Source organism: Euprymna scolopes, chromosome 46 (assembly GCF_053919585.1).
Source record: "Euprymna scolopes isolate OS-2025 chromosome 46, ASM5391958v1, whole genome shotgun sequence".
Taxonomy (NCBI): Eukaryota; Metazoa; Mollusca; class Cephalopoda; order Sepiida; family Sepiolidae; genus Euprymna; species Euprymna scolopes.
In genome coordinates this window covers 134,671,790-134,677,789 of record NC_136527.1, presented here as the reverse complement: position 1 = coordinate 134,677,789, position 6,000 = coordinate 134,671,790, and positions in this window count along the sequence as shown.

Below are 6,000 nucleotides of genomic sequence, written 5' to 3'. Positions count from 1 at the left end.
AGCCAGTTGCTCCTATCACAACCGGCCCTGTCGGTGGGGCATTAGAATACGCCGACTGCCCCTCCCCCCTACAGAGGGTAAAAGTCCTTTAATGGGGGTTCTGGATATGACCTTAAACTATATCCAGTGGTGAGGCCCAGCTTGCGGGCTTTGGGGAGTGTGGAGCCACCCTTTAATTACCGTTGCTCCCAGGTCCACTCTGAACCGAAGTGGTAGTACCTGTTAGGGTCTCAACTGTTGGTTAAATAGAAACCGACGTGAAAACAACAAATATATTCTATTAAGAAAATGTTTTCTTCAAAATCTTTGGATTCAGCATTAAATAACCCGAAAAGGGTTGATATGGCGTAAAACGAAAACAACCAACCAACCTATCACAACTGTAATAATGTTTATTTCTTTCAGAGACCCTGTTTCTCTTTTTGTTTAATTTTTCTTATCACTTTGTTTTTGCTGGGGATGGGGCATTCTACCGGATGCCAAACATTCTCCCATTAGTTTAGTTTCTGCAACCGGGAGATCTTTTTAAGATTCTAATCGCCCCTTTAAAATGTTATTGTTTTGCATTTCTCTTGCACTTGGTTCACCAGGTATATTCGCCAGATAGTTTTTGAAATTCTTTTTCATTAGCCCGGTGGCTCCTATAATGGCTGGCATGATTGAAACCTTCTTAAGATTCCAGTTTATTTTCATTGTGTACGTAAGTCGTTGGTATTTTGTTATTTTCTCCCTCTCTGCTCTGTTAAGGCCAGCATCATTAGGGACGCTGACTTCAACTAGGGTTGCTACTTTCTCTTTCCTGTCCTATATCACTATGTCAGGCTTAATATACGTTGACACACTGGTTCCCGTCAGATCACCGACATTAAGCAACGTTGAGCCTGGTCATTACTAAAATGGGTCACCAATTTGGGAAGACCAAGTGCTGTATGTAGGAGGACGTCGACACCTCCCTACAAAAAGCTGCAAAAACCTAACGTCGTTAATCCCTCCTGGAGCTAACACTTGATTCCGTTATGATTTAAATTTATATCTGAGGGCTTTTTTAAGAATAGATGCTGTTCCCTTTATGGCTGTTATTTGTATTTCGTTACAACTAGGTCTTCCGTGGATTGCGTCCAAGTATTTCTGAAGGTTCTTTTTTTATTAAGTTAGTTGCTCCTATCACAACGGGTATAATGTTTATTTCTTTCAGAGGCCATGTCGTTTTTAGATCATCTTTTAGTTCCTGATATTTTGTTATCTTTTTCTGTTCAGCTCTATTAAGGCCGAAGTCGTTTGTGACTTCCAATTGAGGTACTTGCATACTTTGTTGTGACGAGCAGTATAAAGGCCATCTGCCAATAAGATTGGGCATGCAGACATTAGATGGCTTGCGCTTTCAAAACCTTTTTTTTTTTTTACACAGTGGTCACCACTTATCAAAGCCCGGAAGCCACTCAGGGATAAGGATTATTGCAAGTACATTACGTTAGTGTGGAGATCTGATGAAGTGTTTACTTAAGGGGGGGGGCGGTTCATTAGGAATTTGTTAACATTGGACTTGAAGACATCCAAGCTATAGACCGGAGGGAAGCAGGCAGACGGAACAGAGTTCCACAGGCGTGCAGTTCATTCATCTGCATATTCTTTTAAACATACATTTGAATTAATTCCCCATTAGCTTTTTTTCGGTTTTCTTTGTTATTAAGGACTATCCACTTATCAAGTGTTTTCTTTTCAGATTCAAAGTGTTTTTTAACATGTTTTATTAACTGGTCTTCTTCCAGGGATTGCTTCTAAGTATTTCTGAAGATACTTTTTTATTAAGCCAGTTGCTCCTATCACAACCGGTATAATGTTTATTTCTTTTAGAGAACATGTTTTTAGGTCCTGATATTTCGTTATCTTTGCCCGTTCAGCTCTGTTAAAGCCAAAATCATTTGGAACTGTGATGTCGATAATGAGTGCAGTTCTTTCAATTTTTGTGTAAGACTTAAAACGGTCCTTTAATGACATATGTTTCGATTTTCTCTTGCCAAAGTTTTGCGGAGTCTGCCAGTTTTAGAAGCACAATTTTGCCAGTATCATTGTAGGATTTAACAACCCTGCCTATGACACTCTTGGAACGTTTCGCTTTCTCTGAAATCTCTCTAATTTTTTATTTTATTTTACTTTTGTTAGTTTGAAGAGATCAAGGGCCTCCTTCCTGGAGCTAACACTTGATTCTATTATAATTTAAATTTATATCCGAAGGCTCTTTTAAGAATAGACACTGTTCCCTTTATATATCTGTATTTGGTTTTCCAGGGAATGCTTTTAAGTATTTCTGAAGATACTTTTTTATTAAGCCAGTTGCTCCTATCACAATGGGTGTAATGTTTATTTCTTTCAGAGACCATGTCGTTTTTAGATCATTTTTTAGGTCCTGATATTTTGTTATTTTTTTTTTTGTTCAGCTCTGTTATTATTTTTCTTGATAATTTTATTAATTTAAAGATTAAGGGAGCTAACTACTCCTGGAGCAAACACGTGATTTCATTACGATTTGAATTTATATCCGAGGATTCTTTTTAGAATAGATGCTGTTCCTTTTTATGGCTGCAATCTGTATCTCATGACAGCTTCGTCTTCCAGGGATTGTGTCCAGGTACTTCTTAAGATTCTTTTTCACTAAGCTCCAATCACAACCGGTATTATGTCTATCTATTTCGGAGACAATGTCATCTTTAAATTTCATGTATCTGTTCCAACTCATGTTCCCGGTGAACGTTAGACTGAAGAGTTTAAAAGAAGTATTTTCAGATAAAGAGTCTTTGGCCATTGCTATTATTGGTAGAGAAGGTTTTTTGTAATTATTGAAGGAAACAAGTTTAGTCGTGTATATATATATATATATATATATATAGGGTTATATTTAAATATGTGTTCATTTGTTTTCCTGTCGTGCCGCTTCTAATAAGATGAAGGATGTTAGCATGACAAATGTAGTTTTTGCAACAGAGAAGAAGACATTTAAATACAACCACATCATCTGTAGAATGTTGAATATTGAAGGTTTCTTGTAATTATTGAAGGAAACAAGTTTAGTCTTTAGTTCTTAATATGGGGAGAGTATTTTGTAATTATTGAAGGAAACCAGCTTAGTCTTGGCAGCATTGAATATGACCATCCATTTTTGTCCCCATTCCACTACAGGTTGAAGGTCATCCTCTAGTGTTTCTGCCATTTCTTTAGATATATGTTCATTTGTTTTCCTGTCGTGTCTGTTATAGAGCGTTGTGTGTGTGGGTGGATGTAGATTAAAAGGCACCGGTCAGTACTTAGCTGACCATCGCTAAGGTTCTTAACTTACAGACTCCAAGACAAGAAAACTAAATTCTCAAGTACCTTATGCCATAAAAACCAAAAGTTAGCTTAGAAAAAAAAAAGATGTTTATTATCTTCAAAAGACCTCACTCATCCTTTTACCGTTTTTTATGACTCCCACCCAGGTTGCATGCTAACTTGATAAATGAAATGGGAAAATGTATTTGGTGGAAATATCACTTTCGACGGTAATTCTTGGCCTGAAGACGTAATCCCCCAACGTGGGTGATTACAGAAACATGTATGCACATATGTAGCCATTAATGTTTGTATAAATAAAATTAATATACCTGCTCTGTTCACTCATTGAGCACTATTTTGGTAGACACATGTTGTTTCATTGGATGTACTTCTAGGAAACTAAACTCTACTGGCTATATATATATATATATATATATATATATATACATATATATATATACATATCTATGTGCTTTCAGATTGTTGGCCATTGCTATTGGCTGTAGAGAAGGTTTCTTGTAATTATTGAAGGAAACAAGTTTAGTCTTAGCAGCATTGAATGTGACCATCCATTTTTGTCTCCCCATTCAACTACAGATTGAAGGTCATCCTCTAGTGTTTCTGCCATTTCTTTAGATATGTGTTCATTTGGTTTCCCCTTGTGCCTGCTATAGAGAGTGGTGTCATCAGAAATGGTGGCTTTATAGAGGTACAGGATACTTTCAGGAGTTAGTAGCTTTCTAGCATGGTAGAGAGAGCCCACTTCTTTGCAGCAGCCTTAGCAATGCTCTCAATGTATCTGTTCCAACTTATGTTCACTGTGAATGTTAGGCTGAAGAGTTTAAAAGAAGTATTTTCAGGTAATGTGTTTTGGGCCATTGCTATTATTGGTAGAGAAGGTTTCTTGTAATTATTGAAGGAAACAAGTTTAGTCATATATATATATATATATATATATATATAGGGTTATATTTAAATATGTGTTCATTTGTTTTTCTGTCGTGCCGCTTTTAATAAGATGAAGGATGTTAGCATGACAAATGTAGTTTTTGCAACAGAGAAGAAGACATTTAAATACAACCACATCATCTGTAAAATGTTGAATATTGAATGTTTTTGTTCCAACTCATGTTTCCTGTGAAGGTTAGGCCAAGGAGTTTAAAAGATGTGCTTTCAGATAAAGAGTCTTTGGCCATTGCTATTATTGGTAGAGAAGGTTTCTTGTAATTATTGAAGGAAACAAGTTTAGTCTTGGCAGCATTGAATGTGACCATCCATTTTTGTCCCCATTCCACTACAGATTGGAGGTCATCCTCTAGTGTTTCTGCCATTTCTTTAGATATGTGTTCATTTGTTTTCCTGTCGTGTCTGTTATAGAGCGTGGTATCTCAGCATATATACCCATCTCAGAGGCAGTTTTGTCGGGGAAGTAATTCAACCCATAGAATGTAACAATCTGATGTGGATGTAATTCCTTAGTTTCTCCTTTGGTTGGAGGAGATATCCAGCAAATATTTGATGTTATTATCATTTGTTTTCCCCTCGTGCCTGCTATAGCGTCTGGTGTCATCAGCAAATATACCCATCTCCGAAACAATTTTATCAGGGAGGTCATTTATGAATATTTGGAATAATAAAGATCCCAGGATCGGCCCCTAAGGTACTCCCGCTTTTTTTTTTTTTTTGAATTACATTTTCACCCCAAACAAGGCATATTGCCATTTTGTTGTAGGAGGCTACTATCATGGACACAGACCACAGTGGTAGTGTGTAGGGCGTTGGGCAGCAAGATGTCGGTTCACGCTGCACTTGAACTTCTGCATGTCAGTACAGTTGGGGAAGCAGGGATCCGGTAGGGAATTCCAAAGTCTAGTTGTTCTGGGGAAGAAACTACTGGAGTAGAAGGCTCTCTTACATCTAGGGATCTCTACTGTGAAGGGGTGGGATTTAGCTGCTTGTCGGGTTTGTCGGGGGTATTTACGTCAAGGGGTACATGTTTTTGCAGTTCGTCAGAGCATTCACCGTTAAAGTACTTGTAGAAATATCGTTTAGATGTACGACCATCGAGGACAACCTCTATGACCTGATTTTCCTTAGAAAACCATCGTGCCATACTCTGTCAAAAGCCTGAGATATATCGAGAGCTACCGCTCGAAACTCCACTGCTTTGTCCAGTGAATGGTATATACGTTAAGAGTTGGCGACTGTCTTTCAAACCTTGTCCTGGAGCGAGAGACTAGTAGCAGGTGCACCAGCCAAAATATGACAACAATACTCCATACATGGGCGAATGGTAGCTTTGATGACTGTTTAGGTCGGTGACTCTTTTTTGAACTCTATCTAGGAGTGAGAGACTAGCAGCAGATGCATCAGCTCAAATGTGATAACAATACTCCATACATGGGTGATTGGTGATCTTGTAGAGGTACAGAATACTTTCAGGCGTAAGTAATTTTCTAGCACGGTAGATGAGAGTCGACCTTACCTTCTTCGCAGCAGCCTTGGCAATGCTCTCAATGTATCCGTTGCAACTCATGTTCCCTGTAAACGTTAGGTTGAGGAGTTTAAAAGAAGCCTTGTAGAGATACAGGATGTTTTCAGGCATAAGTAACTTTCTAGTTATTAGAGTAGAAGGCTTTCTTAGATCTAGGGATCTCGACTGTGAAAGGGTGGGATTTTGCTGCTTGTCTT